The following is a 15,310-nucleotide window of genomic DNA, read 5'->3' as shown; positions in this document are numbered from 1 at the left end:
CCAGCTATGTGATTTTAATGAATACTTTTTACCTCAAGGAGATGAGGTTTTAGTGCAATTTGAGCTTATACAATTTGGGGGGCTCTTTTTTGAAAAATTCAAAACTGTGTCTATACATTTAGGTAAGAAAGTGAATATTTATAATTACACATTGAAAATGACAAATAAAACAAAATTCAGAAGAATAAATTTAACTTGGTATTCACCAACCGTATTTGTCCATAAAAATTTTTCCATAACAATAAGAATACCTTACCAAAATAACTAGTGGTCTTGGGATACAGTGACCTATTCTGATTCTTATTTTCTGAAGATGTAGGGGCCACTTTGATTTTTCTGTCCTTCTAATGAGTCATTTTTCTTTCTGATCATGGAAATTGATGTGGGTAAGAAGGGCAAAGTTTGGGATGAGTCAGGCACCATTGAACAAATCATCTCTTCAAGTGCACTAAGCTCTACCTTTCATATAAAGTGGTGGCAAGTCCCCAAAGTAACTCCTATGCAAGGAATGCATGTCTTTGTGTGCTTCAGTTCCTGAACCATGGCCAAGCCAGTAAACACCTCTTGTAAGATGTATCATAAAGTCCATAAAGGATTATAGAAATAAAGGTACGTGATAGTGACTTAAAAGATGCCCACCTATGCTGTTTGCCTATATTAACTCATGTGACATTTCTGATAAACTTGTCCTACTAACATTATGAAAAGTATCAGTGAAGTCTGATACCATGTGTGATACTGCTTTTCTTTTCCTTTTAGGCTATATTATAATCTCAATACCAGTAGTCCTTGCAGTTAGTATCAAAGTCAGGAAGACTCACAGGCTACTGGAGTTAGCAAGAAGGAGTACTTGACCCTCTTGGGAGGAAAGGAGTTCTTCCCTTTCCATTGATGCATTAAGTAGGCTGTTCTTTGGAACCTTTGAGTTGTATTCGATAATAGTCCTTAATATTTGCCTCTCCTAAAGGATGCCCAACAATAGCTAAAAATAAACTTAACTGAATAGGGTGAAAGAGTAAGGAAATAAATGAATACATAAGAGGTCCGTTGCACAGAGCTGGAACAAAAGAAACCTACTTACATCTGAGATTCATTTTCTCTTCACTGCATCAGAATAACATGCCTAAAATTTAATTTGGTTTTACAATGCTCACAATCAAGCTTGGCTTTCGGGATGTTGTATTCTGAAAAATCTGTGGTGTCTTCAGCTTGTGCTGAATCCAGTGTCATTCACTAGTGACACAGGCAGGAGAACAAGGGGAAGAAGCAAGAGTAGGCTCAGGGTAAACAAACTAATCCATAATGGGGTAGCACTGTATTCACTAGTCTACTACATAGATTTCAAAGGGATGGGGGAAACAGAAATTTGATGTAAGTTCATGTCTTTTCTCCAAGTCCTCTGAGATCAGAGACAAGACAAGGAAAGTTTACATAGTTGTCTTATTCAAAGTGAATTCTCTTAGACACTTAGTTCAGCTGGCTCTGGGGGCGTCTCTCTTTCTTCTGATCTCCTTTTCTCACTGCTTCTCCCTTTCAGTCCTCTCTTTTGGATCCTCTTCCTCATCCTGGCCTTAAATGTTGAAGTATCCCGGGACTCTGTCATGGACCTCTTCTCTTCTTTAGACACTTTCACTCCCTAGGTAATCTTTTAATTACCATCCTGACACTGAAGGCTCCCCAGGTTCCATCTCTGACCTGAATCTTTCAGACCCATATCTAACTGTCTACTTAAACCTAACATAACTGAACTTGAATTCTTGATTTTTCTCCACTAAGTCTGTTTCTCTCAGCGTGTTCCCCTTCAAGTAAATGATAACATTTGGTTGCTCAGGTCAAAAAATTCGGCATCACCCTTGACATCACTCTTCATTTCATATCCCACATCAGCAAAACTGTTGGTTTTACACTTTTGAAATTTATTCTGAGTCTGACCACCTCTCTCCATTTCTGTTGTCACCACTTTCGTTCAAGCCACCATCATCTGGAACCTGGACGTTTACTTTATCCTTCTACCCCTTGTGTCTGCTCTTGCCTCCATTTAGCTATACTTCATACATAGCCAGAAAGATCCATTTAAAATGTAAATATGCTATTACCTTCTGAGTAAAACCCTCAAATGCATTCCTGTCACACTCAGTGAAATAAAAAATCCTTATTCTGACCCAAAGGCCTTACATTATCTGCCTCCAGACTCACTAGTTTCTATCTGTACTCACTCTTCTCCAGCTGCTCTGCTACTCCTCCATGCTGGAAGGACTTTACCTCAGAGTCTTTGCACTTGCTGTTCCCCCTGTCCAGAATGATCTTCATCCAAATGTCCACGTGGTTTGCTCTTTTATTTCTTTCAGTCTTTGTCAGCTTGTCAGAGAAAACTTCACTGTCTGTCCTGCTCAAAGTAGCACCTTTACCCTGCTTTATTTTTCTTTACATCTTTATTTATTGTCTACGTCTCCCAGTAGAATGTAAGATCTATGTGGAAAGAAATGTGGCCTGATTTGTCTTTTATATGCCCAAAGTCTCAAATGTCCTGGCATATTGAGTAAATATTTAGGGAATGAATGAATAAGGTGCCATTAATGTTCTAGGGGCTCCATTTGCTTTAGAGCAGTATCCTTTCTGTTCCATAGTCAAATCCATTATATTGATAGTTCCCAGCCAGTTGCCACACCTGGCTTTTAGCAGCTAATCTGTACTAGAACAGAAGCCAAATCCTGTGATTATGAAAACATGACATGTACTGAGGAAGGCATAGACTTAGGCTGCATTTCTGCTCACAGACACACCAGAGTAACATAAAGCTTCAGGACTCATTACAGATTCTACTTAATTGGGGCTTAAGTCTGCTATCTTACAACCTTCAGCTAGAGCCATTGTTTCTGGAGTTTGGCTCAGTTAGCTGTGCTTGTTAGAGGTTTCAAGGCTTAGATGAATTTCTTTAAAAAATGCTGCTGGTATTTATTCCTTTGTGTAAATCATATTTTTCCGTTGTAGTAAAAGTAACACAGACTAGATTAATGAGGAAACATTGGAAAAACAACAATTGTAGAAAAAATTCCACTTTTCAGAAACAACCATTCTTAATTTTTTTTAATAGATCTTTATTCGAGTATAATTGCTTCACAACACTGTGTTAGTTTCTGTTGTACAACAAAGTGAATCAGCCATATGCATACATATATCCCCATATCCCCTCCCTCTAGAGGCTCCATCCCACCCTCCCTATCCCATGTCTCTAGGTCACTGCAAAGCACCGAACTGATCTCCCTGTGCTGTGTTGCTGCTTCCCACTAGCTATCTATTTTACATTTGGTAGAGTATATATGTTGATGCTGCTGTCACTTCGTCCCAGCTTCTCCCTCCCGCCCCATGTCCTCAAGGCCATTCTCTACGTCTACGTCTGTATTCCTGCCCTGCCACTAGGTTCATCAGTACCATTTTTTCTTTTTTTTTAGATTCCACATATATGTGTTAGCATACGGTATTTGTTTTTCTTTTTCTGACTTCACTGTGTATGACAAACTCTAGGTCCATCTACCTCAATACAAATAACTCAATTTCGTTTCTTTCTATGGCTGAGTAATAGTCCATTGTATATATGTGCCACATCTTCTTTATCCATTCATCTGTTGATGGACATTTAGGTTGCTTCCATGTCCTGGCTATTGTAAATAGTGCTGCAATAAACATTGTGGTACATGTTTGTTTCTGAATTATGGTTTTCTCAGGATATATGCCCAATAGTGGGATTTCTGGGTCATATGGTAGTTCTATTTTTAGTTTTTTAAGGACCTTCCATACTGTTCTCCATAGTGGTTGCACCAATTTACATTCCCACCAACAGTGCAGGAGGGTTCCTTTTTCACCACACCCTTTCCAGCATTTATTGTTTCTAGATTTTTTTTTTTTTGCGATACGCGGGCCTCTCACTGCTGTGGCCCCTCCTGTTGCGGAGCACAGGTTCTGGACGCGCAGGCTCAGCGGCCACGGCCCACAGGCCCAGCTGCTCCATGGCACGCGGGACCCTCCCAGACAGGGGCACGGATCCGTGTCCCCTGCATCGGCAGGTGGACTCCCAACCACTGCGCCACCAGGCAAGCCCTAGATTTTTTGATAATGGACATTCTGACCGGTGTGAGGTGAAACCTCATTGTGGTTTTGATTTGCGTTTATCTAATGATTACTTATGCTGAGCATCTTTTCATGTGCCTCTTGGCCATCTGTATGTTTTCTTTGGTGAAATATCTATTTAGGTCTTCCACCCATTTTTTAATTGAATTACTTGTTTTTTTGATATTGAGCTCCATGAGCTGTTTGTATATTTTGGAGATTAATCCTTTGTCCATTGTTTCATTTGCAAACATTTTCTCCCATTCTGAGGGTTGTCTTTTCGTCTTGTTTATGGTTTCCTTTGCTGTGCAAAAGCTTTGAAGTTTCATTAGGTCCCATTTGTTTATTTTTGTTTTTATTTCCATTACTCTAGGAGGTGGGTCAAAAAAGATCTTGCTGTGGTTTATGTCAGAGTGTTTTTCCTATGTTTTCCTCTAAGAGTTTTATAGTATCTGGTCTTACATTTAATCCATTTGGAGTTTATTTTTGTGTATGGTGTTAGGTAGTGTTCTAATTTCATTCTCTTACATGTAGCTGTCCAGTTTTACCAGCACCACTTGTTGAAGAGGGCTTCTTTTCTCCATTGTATGTTCTTTCCTCCTTTGTCATAAATTAGATGACCATATGTGTGTGGGTTTATCTCTGGGCTTTCTATCCTGTTCCATTGATCTATCGTTCTGTTTTTGTGCCAGTACCATACTGTCTTGATGACTGTAGCTTTGTAGTGTAGTCTGAAGTCGGGGAGCCTGATTCCTCCTGCTCCGTTTTTCTTTCTCAAGATTGCTTTGGCTATTCGGGGTCTTTTGTGTTTCCATACGAATTGTAAAATTTTTTGTTCTAAATCTTTGAAAAATGCCATTGGTAGTTTGATGCGGATTGCATTGAATCTGTGAATTGTTTTGGGTAGTATAGTCATTTTCACAATATTGATTCTTCCAATCCAAACACAAGGTATATTTCTGCCTCTGTTTATGTCATCTTTGATTTCTTTCATCAGTGTTTTATAGTTTTCTGAGTAGAAGTCTTTCACCTCCTTAGGTAGGTTTATTCCTAGGTATTTTATTCTTTTTGATGGTAGATGGGATTGTTTCCTTAATTTCTCTTTCTGATTTTTCTTTGTTAGTGTGTAGGCATGCCAGAAATTTCTGTGCATTAATTTTATATCCTGCAACCTTACCAAATTCATTTATTAGTTCTAGTAGTTTTCTGGTGGCATCTTTAGTTTTTCTATGGATAGTATCATGTCATCTGTAAACAGTGACAGTTTTACTTCTTCTTTTCCAATTTTTATTCCTTTTATTTCTTTTTCTTCTCTGATTGCCATGGCTAGAACTTTGAAAACTAGGTTGAATAATAGTGGCCAGAGTGGACATCCTTGTCCTGTTCCTGATCTTAGTGGAAATGCTTTCATTTTTTCACCATTGAGTATGATGTTTTCTGTGGGTTTGTCATATATGGCCTTTATTATGTTGAGGCAGGTTCCCTCTATGCCCATTTTCTGGAGAGTTTTATCATAAATGGATGTTGAATTTTGTCAAAAGCTTTTTCTGCATCTATTGAGATGATCATATAGTTTTTATTCCTTAATTTGTTAATATGGTGTATCACATTGATTGATTTGCATATATTGAAGAATCCTTGCATCCCTGGGATAAATCCCACTTGATCGTGGTGTATGATCCTTTTTATATGTGGTTGGATTCTGTTTGCTAGTATTTTGTTCAGAATTTTTGCATCTATGTTCATCAGTGATATTTGACTATAATTTTCTTTTTGTTATATCTTTTTCTGGTTTTGGTATCAGGGTGATGGTGGTTTCATAGAATGAATTTGGGAGTGTTCCTCCCTCTGCAATTTTTTGGAAGAGTTCGAGAAGGATCAGTGTTAGCTCTTCTCTAAATGTTTGATAGAATTTGCTTGTGAAGCCATCTGGTCCTGGACTTTGGTTTGTTGGAAGATTTTAAATTACAGTTTCAATTTCATTACTTGTGATAGGTCTGTTTATATTTTCTAATTCTTCCTGGTTCAGTCTTGGAAAATCGTAACTTTTCAAGAATTTGTCCATTTCTTCATGGTTGTCCATTTTATTGGCATATAGTTGTTTGTAGTGTTCTCTTATAATCCTTTCTATATCTGTGATGTCAGTTGTGATTTCTCCTTTATAGTTTCTGATTTTATTGATTTGCATCCTCTCCCTTTTTTTCTTGATTAGTCTGGCTAAGGGTTTATCAATTTTGTTTATCTTCTCAAAGAACCAGGTTTTAGTTTTATTGATGTTTGCTATTGTTTTCTTCATTTCTATTTCATTTATTTCTGCTCTGATCTTTATGATTTCTTTCCTTCTACTGACTTTGGTTTTCTTTACTCTTCTTTCTCTAGTTGATTTATGTGTAGGGTTAGATTGTTTGAGATTTTTCTTGTTTCTTGAGGTGAGATTGAATTGCTATAAACTTCCTCTTAAAACTTCTTTTGCTGTGTCCCATAGGTTTTGGGTCATTTTGTTTTCATTGTCATTTCTTTCTATGTATTTTTTTATTTCTTCTTTGATTTCTTCAGTGATCTCTTGGTTATTTAGTAGTGCACCATTTAACCTCCATGTATTTGTGGTTTTTACAGTTTTTTTTCCTTGTAATTGGTTTCCAGTCTCATAGTGTTGGGGTCAGAAAAGATGCTTGATACGATTTCATTTTTCTTAAATTTTTGAGGCTTGATTTGTGACCCAAGATGTGATCTATCCTGGAGAATGTTGCATGTGCACTTGAGAAGAAAGTGTATTCTGCCAGTTTTGGGTGCAATGTTCTATAAATATCAATTAAATCTACCTGGTATCTTGTGTCATTTAAAGCTTGTGGTTCCTTATTTATTTTCTGTTTAGATGATCTGTCTGCTGGTGTAAGTGGGGTGTTAAAGTCTCCTAGTATTATTTTTATTTATTTATTTATTTAAAAAAAATTCCCTAGTATTACTGTGTTACTGTCGATTTCCCCTTTTATGGCTGTTATCATGTGCCTTATATATTGAGGTGCTCCTATGTTGGGTACATAAACATTTAAAATTGTTATATCTTCTTCTTGGATTGATTCCTTGATCATTATGTAGTGTCCTTCCTTACCTCTTGTAACAGTCTTTATTTTCAAGTCTATTTTGTCTGGTATGAGTATTGCTACTCCAGATTTCTTTTGATTTCCATTTGAATGGAATATCTTTTTCCATCCATTCACTTTCAGTTTGTGTCCTTAGGTCTGACGTGGGTCTCTTGTAGACAGCATATATATGGGTCTTGTTTTTGTATCCATTCAGCTAGTCTGTGTCTTTTAGTTGGGGCATTTAATCCATTTACATTCAAGGTTATTATTGATATGTATATTCCTATTACCATTTTCTTAATTGTTTTGAGTTTGTTTTTGTGGGTCTTTTTCTTCTCTTCTGTTTCCCACCTAGAGAAGTTCCTTTAGCATTTGTTGTGAAGCTGGTTTGGTGGTGCTGAGTTCTCTTAGCTTTTGCTTGTCTGTAAAGGTTTTAGTTTCTCTTGAATCTGAACTAGATCCTTGCTGGGTAGAGTAATCTCGGTTGTAGGTTTTTCTCTTTTATCAGTTTAAGTATATCCTGCCACTCCCTTCTGGCCTGCAGAGTTTCTGCTGAGAAATCAGCAGATAACCTTATGGGGTTTCCTTTGTATGCTATTTCTTGTTTTTCTCTTGCTGCTTTTAATATTTTTTCTTTGAATTTAATTTTTGTTAGTTTGATTAATATGTGTCTTGGTGTGTTTCTCCTAGGGTTTATCCTGTATGGGACTCTCTATGCTTCCTGGATTTGGGTGACTATTTCCTTTCCCATGTTAGGGAAGTTTTCCACTATAATCTTTTCAAATATTTTCTGAGACCCTTTCTTTTTCTCTTCTTCTTCTGGGATCCCTATAATTTGGATGTTGGTGCATTTAGTGTTGTCCCAGGTCTCTGAGATTGTCTTCAATTCTTTTCATTCTTTTCATTTTTTCTTTAATCTTCTCCTTGGCACTTATTTCCACTATTTTGTCTTCCAGCTCACTTATTCATTCTTCTGCCTCAGTTATTCTGTTATTGATTCCTTCTGTTGTATTTTTCGTTTCAGTTATTGTGTTGTTCATCTCTGTTTGGTTGTTCTTTAGTTCTTCTGGTACTTTGTTAAACATTTCTTCTATTTTCTTTATCCATGCCTCCATTCTATTTCTGAGATTCTGGATCCTCTTTCTTATCATTACTCTGAATTCTTTTTTGGGCAGATTGCCTATTTCCTATTCGTTTATTTGGTCTTATAGGTTTTTACCTTGCTCCTTCATCTGTGACATACTTTTTTGCCATCTCATTATTTTTTCCTTTTTTTTATGAGTGGGATTGTGTTCCTGTCTTACTGGTTGTTTGGCCTGAGGCTTCCAACACTGCAATTTGTAGGCTGTTGGGTAGAGCTGGGTCATGGTGCCTAGATGAGGACCTCTGGGAGACCTCACTCTGATGATTATTCCCGGGGGTCTGAGGTTCTCTGTTAGTCCAGTGGTTTGGACTTGGAGCTCCCACCAAAGGAGCTTCGGCCCAACCCCTGCCTTGTGAACCAAGATCCCACAAGCTGAGCGGGGTAGGGAAAAAAAAAAAGAGAGAGAGAGAACAATAATGAAGTAAATAAAATTAGACTAGTTAACTAACAGCTATGTTAGAAAATATAAAAATAAAAATATAGATGAAACAACAACTGGAAGATAAAACAGAACCACAGTAGTAAAAAGGAGGAAGAGAAAAAAAAAAAGTGGAAGAGGCATTGGCTGTGGAGGGCGGAGCCTAAGCAGGGTTGAGGTTTGGGCAGTGGGTGGGGCCTATGCTTAGGAAAAGGGCTGGAAAAGGTGGAGGGGTGAGGGGTTGGGGCTTAGGCTCAACAGAACAGAAGAGGCCCAGGCTTGCCCCTGCCTCTGGTCTCAGACAGCAGGAGACCACACCTGGCAGACCAGCAGGCTTCCTGGGCTTGAGTGGGTGGGGCAAACGCCCTCCACTTCTCTCCTGCTCCTCCGGTCCTGGAGGACTCCTCCTGCTTGCCTCTCCTGATCTCACAGGCTTCCCCCATGCCCCCAGGACCTACATGGCCTGGAGGGGGCCTTTGGAGGGCAGGGGACCAGCCTGGGAGCTCAGCAGGCTCCCCATGCCCGAGTGGGTGGGGCAAATGCCCTCTGCTCCTTTCCCACTCCCCCCGCCTGCCTCTCCTATTCTATTCTGGCCTCCCTTCTGCACTCCCAGGATCAACCCAGCCTGGAGGGGAATCATGAGGGCATAGGACCCAGCCCGAGAGTGGGGCAGACTTCCCTGGCCGATTGGACAGGGGAAATGCTGGGCCCGCTTCCTCCCTGATCTGAGCCCCCGAGGGCCCCTCCAGGTGTGGGAACCCCTCTCCCCTCTCAGCCACTGCTCAGGGGCACTGGTCCTGTCCGGCCTCCACTTCTTCTCCCCCCTCAGTTCCCCCACATCCTACTGGTTCGTTTGGGGGTTCTTCCCATTTCCTTGGGCGTCAGGGTCCCCCACAAGCGTCTGCCAGGCACCCTAGTTGCGGCAACCATGGTTAATTTTGATGCATTTCTTATTAGTTTCACTTTAGTGTGTTTGTTTATGTTTGTGTGTGTGTGTATGTGTGTGCGCACGCATGCATGTTTACACAGTTGGAGTAAGCCAACAGTATTTACTGAGCACTATTTTTATTCAGAGCCCTTTGTTCCTGTCCTAATAATCTTATTAAAAAAATGAGGGGCTTTGACTTTCTGTCCTCATTGTGAACTACTCCTCAGGAGGCATTCCTTTCACATGAAATTAGACTTCCCTCTTTCCATGTTACCATTACCCTGTGCTGAATGTATGTTTGTCCTTTTTGTTATATCTATCTAGGCTCTCTCCCTCTCTGAGAGATAATACAGTGGAAGCCTGCTCGGACATGTTGGAACAATATTGGAAAACAGAATTCAGTCAGTGAAAACAAGAGAGTAAAGTATGTGAGAGTGTCCCTGACTTGAAGAAGAGTCAAGTAGTGTTGTGATGTCAGGCTTGGTGGATATGGGGAAGAGTTGCATGCTAAGACTGTTTTGTGACGGAAGCTAAATCCAGGGAGCAGATGGCAGGTCTAAGGCCAGACCTAAGAAAGAAGATGTTAAGTCCTAGCCAGAGAGAATGTAGGTAATAGACATAGTGGATGATGGAAACTTGGGGACTTATTATAAGGGTGGCTGAACTAGTTCTACCAAATGGAACTAGTTCTACCATATATTAATTAATTAATATATGATCATTATAGGAACACTAGAAAGTGCAGATAAGTGGCTGTCCACTTACTTTAAAATATCTTTTGGTGCTTGCTTTGTGGTATTAGTTGTATCTAGGGTGGAGATTAGGGGAAGAGAGAGACTTGGGAATTGGAGGAAGTATATACAAGAGACGAATAGGGAAGTACATCACTGCAATATAATCATTCAAGAAGAAATATAGTGATCTGTCATCTTTGTAAATATAGTAACCTGTCTACACTGCTACTTGACTTGTTATATATTACTTTGGTGATTTGAATTAAATCTATTATTTTTAGAAAACACTTAAATTCATAAATTGGCATTAACAAGCTGGAAATAGACCGGGATTTAAATGTGGCTTATTTCCTGTCATCCTAAAAGTATTCATCGAAGTCTTGGTGGAATGCAGTGTCTAATACCTGAGGGCACCCCTCTGAGATACCGAAGTGTTTGCTTCAAAGGAAAGCGATGAGCTCTTATGGCCCCTTCTAAGGGACACCACTTTGCTATTCCCATTGTGCTCCTAATGCACAGTACCCAGCATGTGAGTTATTGCTTGTCAGGAAAGCTCTAATTGTCACTGTGAAATGTTGTTCTCCAGGTGTTTTTAAGAGTCATTTTAAGAGTCATTAAGAGTGGTGTCAGCACAGCAGGCGGCCCTTCCGTTTTGGAACATCGATGCCTTCCGCAAGGGTTGGCAGACTACTGGTTCTGGCCTGATTAATAGTTCCAAACAGGAGTGAGGCATGTCCAGGAGGTGGCAAAGAATCCCCAGACCAGGCTAAGTTTTTATTCTTCAATCTGCCTCTAGGATGCAGAGGCTAACTCTGCTCCTGTGAGGTAATTAGGGAGGAATCAGGAAGTAAGACTGCTTGCCTGCTTGGTATGAATTGTCAAACAAGACTCATATGTGACTCAGTTGTCTTATATCTGTATGAGATATTTATTTTGTAAAGTAGTTTTACATACATAATTAGATGAAACCTCTGAGTCCTGGGTGGCAGACAGTGTATAGATAAAGGACATAAGACAATCTTTTCTTTTTTTAGCACCTATTACTTTTTTTTTTTTCCCCCTAATACTCTTGGGCTTGGAGGACATAGTATCTTCCTATGGAAAATGCACATGAAAATCTATGCCCTAAAATGCTTCTCAGCAAAAAATGAACACAATGAAACATGAAGAGTCTAGAAAGAAGAGATGAGATTCACTGCTTCCCTCCCTCCCTTCCTCTCTCCTTTCCTTCCTTCCTTTCGGTTTGATATATATTAAACCCTCCTAGACTGAGGTACACTTAATGGTTCCTGCCTCTTGCTAGAATTGTAATGCTAATTTTTTTTTTTTTTGGTCACACATCAGTTTATTGAGGAAATTGTGATGTTAGAGGTTAATTCTATTCTCTTGATTACTTTTCATGATGTCAAACAGAACTCCAAAGTCCACAAGCCATGAAGTTACACAATTACTTTCCCATATTTTGTTCAGGAAACACAAACATGAAACACAAAGAAATGTTCAAGTGAATCTGAAAATTGCCCCCTTCCTACTTTTTTTCAAAAGGTGGTAATTAAGGGTTAGGAAGTACAGTGGAATGGAGGAAGGATGAAAATGGGACATGTAGAAGGCAAACATTTTTGCTCGATTTAATTTTCAGTGTTTCAAATCTTTCCAATTTTTTTAAACATGTTTTGCACCAAAAAAGGAATCAATACTTTTCATTCCACTCTTGTCAACTTTAGCCAAAACCTTCTGAGCTGCAGTCATTTTGCTATTTTTCTTTACAGTCTTCAAATCTTTAGTGTTAAACTTAGTGTAATCTTCTTTTGCTTCTACGGGCTCATCTGATTACTTTCTTTGATGGAGGGTTTGGCACTGAAGCTGGAGGTTCTGGAAGCTTTAAATATTTAGATAACTCATCACTTAGTTCTTTAGGGATGTAATCAGATATCAGACCATGGGCATAATTAATACAATCCTCTTCCTTGTCACTGGAAACCGGGTCACCAGAGAAAAATGCAGTAGACTGTACCCGGGCACCGACATTTACACTATTGGTTTTTAATGCTGCCATAGTCTGATTAACCTTTTTTTCCAGCCATTTTAATGTCTTCTTTTTGCTGTACTTGTAATATTTCTTCTTGTCTGTTTCTTTCTCCTCTGTCACATGTCGAAGTAACTTCTTAAGTTCAGGAAGTTTCAGCAACAAGATGCAATTCAGAAACATGTCATCCATCACAACTTGATCCAGGGGCTGAAACTTTCCCTCTCTATCAGCCTTTATAAGGGAGTGGAGAAGCAGAAACAGAGGGTCCATGGGTGTGGCAAAGTGAAGAAGAACTCTTGATTGAACTGATTCATTTATAAACCAAGAATGGTTTTTTCCTTGAAAACTTTTATTTCAAACAGCTGCGGTAGACACATATTGAACAAGTAAATGGCTCCTTCCCCTGAACATGGGTTAACCAGTTTTACAAACAGAAGCCCACTTTTCATCTTCTTTGAAGCATCTTTTAAATACTCTGGGACTAGGAACACGTGCTGCCGGGCGTGAGCCCCTTCTCCGCAGTCCACACCTCCCGCCCTGCTGCCTGTTTGGTCCCGGTGGCCACAGGCCAGGCCTCTGCTAATTGTTTTTTAAAAAGCCAATTATATTTTCATGTTGCCGAGAAAATTTCTGCCTAGAGTATAAAACACCTGCTTGTGATATTTTTTTCCATACCGGTTAACAGTTCTGTCCAGTAGGTGGACTCCTTCATGTACAGATAGGGGTTTTCTTTTTCCTTTAATCAAGTGTTCTTAAATTTGTGAAAAGGCATTTCCTCATATTGAACTTTTGGTTTCACCAATTTATTTTCTGAAAGACTGAAAATAGATTTTGGTATACTGCCTATTCCTGTTTGAGAAATAACTTCATCTTTAGTTACTTTTTCTTTTGTTTTATTTCATTTTTGTTTTAGTTTATATCTTGACATTTTAAATTTATAAATCAGAGCCCCTTCGCAGTGACTAAATTTACCATCTGCATTGGATTCTTTTAAAATAAACTACATTTCTGTGCTTATATTCATCACAATATACAAATGTGTGAATAATTATGATTAATATATATTGATAGCAAGGACTAATAATTATATTTGTTGTGAGAATAAATCTGTTTATAGTCTCCATAGTTGTTTTCTTCACATTGTTCTGGAGTAAATGTTTTTTTATAATGCTTTTTTCAACAGGGAATCTGGCTCATGAGTCATTTTTAAGCCAGTCCCTGAAATTTACACTAGTTACTACCCCTAGGGTCAGATGTCTTTGGCAGTTTCTCTATGGCCACTGGGACAAGTGCAGATTCTCATTCTGGGTTATGAGTCTTTGTCCCTAAATCCTTACCTTTCATCCCTGTTCTTTGAAAATCTTATCATACCATGTACTTATAGACACTGAGATGTTGTATGCGTGATGAAAATACCAGTAGTTGATTCAATACTTTTATTCCAACATGAAAAAGAAATCTCTTGACCTGGAAACCCAATTTAGGAAAAGCTTCATTTAGGTAACCTTTGTGTGCTCTTTCTCTGTGACTGAGCCAGTGATGATAGCATGTGACCTGAAACCAAATTTCTCTCACAATTCATTGCGTTTTCATATATTACAGATTCTACCTCCAGTGAAAGATTAAAATGTCAAAGATAAGTAGAAAAAACAAGGCAACCTCTTCCCTGTATAATCAAGGCCAATTTTGCTGTTTTTATTCTAGATTGTAAATTTGTTGAAAGAAAGAGTTGTATCTTATTCATCTTCTTATTTATCCTAGTATCTGATATCAAACATGGAAGCATAACTGAACAGAATGTATTCTATTACTTCAAAAATTGAAATAACTTGGATTAGAACCTTCTATTAAGCAGAATAATTAAGGATGTCATTACAGAACAGAAATTAAAAAAAAACACACACACAGATATTTAAGATAGGCAGATATAGTTTTGAATCATGGCTCCTTTTATTAGCTGTCTGACCCTGCTCAAGTTATTGAACCTCTTGGAGCTTCAGGTTTCTCAGTTTCTCAAATGGGAATAACAGTGCTTAGAAATAATCGAGGACAAGATATTATATAATTTATCCAATAATATGTTATGAAAAATGAAGACTCAAACCCAGCTCTTCTGATTTCTTCTGTATAACATTGAAAATGTCTTTCTATACTTTAAGTACTTATAAAGGACAGGGATTAGAAAACTCTCCATACTAGTTACAATAATCCTGTTCTAGGATGATATAGGGAGAAGGAAAAAGATAATACTGGAAACTAAATTCTGAAAGCAAACTTAAATTTTGAGACCTTTCTATGGCCTGAACTTTAGTGTCACCTCCAAATTCGTATATCCTAATGCCCAGTGTGAAGGTATTTGGAGGTGGGGTCCTTGTTGGGTGGGGGGGAGAGAGGTGCTTAGGTCATGAGAGTGGAACCTTCATGAATGAGATTAGTGCTTTTATAGAAGTGACCCCACAGAGCTCCCTAGCCCCTTCCACCATGTGACCATATAATAAGAAGTCTGTGACAGGAAGAGAACCCTCACCCAACTATGCTGGCACCCTGATCTTGGACTTCTGGACTCCAGAACTGTGAAAAGTAAATGTTTATTGTTTATAAACCAGCCAGTTTATGGTGTTCTGTTGTAGCAGCCCAGATGGGCTAAGACAGACCCTGACAAGAACTGTAAACTGATATTCAGGTAATGTAATTAAATGTTTAACATTTTATAAGTTGGTAGGTAAGAATTAGTTTGAGAGAAAATTTTAGTGCAAAAAAATGTGGAAAGATAAGGAATTCTGAAAGGACCAAATCAGAGAGATTATTTTCTAAATTAAGTCAGATAACCAAGATATATGCCAAGATATTAAATCTATGAAGTA

General features: G+C 38.6%; 1 protein-coding gene and 1 pseudogene across 1 annotated transcript in view; one reads left to right on the top strand and one right to left on the bottom strand.

The window, feature by feature from the left end:
* GABRA4 (gamma-aminobutyric acid type A receptor subunit alpha4) overlaps positions 1-15,310 on the top strand; it is a 256,206-nt gene that overhangs the window by 115,028 nt on the left and 125,868 nt on the right. The window lies entirely within an intron of this gene.
* Positions 11,895-12,981, bottom strand: LOC115865602 (ribonuclease H2 subunit B pseudogene; annotated as a pseudogene).

The sequence above is a fragment of the Globicephala melas genome, chromosome 5, assembly GCF_963455315.2.
Source record: "Globicephala melas chromosome 5, mGloMel1.2, whole genome shotgun sequence".
In the NCBI taxonomy this organism is placed as follows: Eukaryota; Metazoa; Chordata; class Mammalia; order Artiodactyla; family Delphinidae; genus Globicephala; species Globicephala melas.
This window is presented reverse-complemented; position numbering and strand designations above follow the sequence as displayed.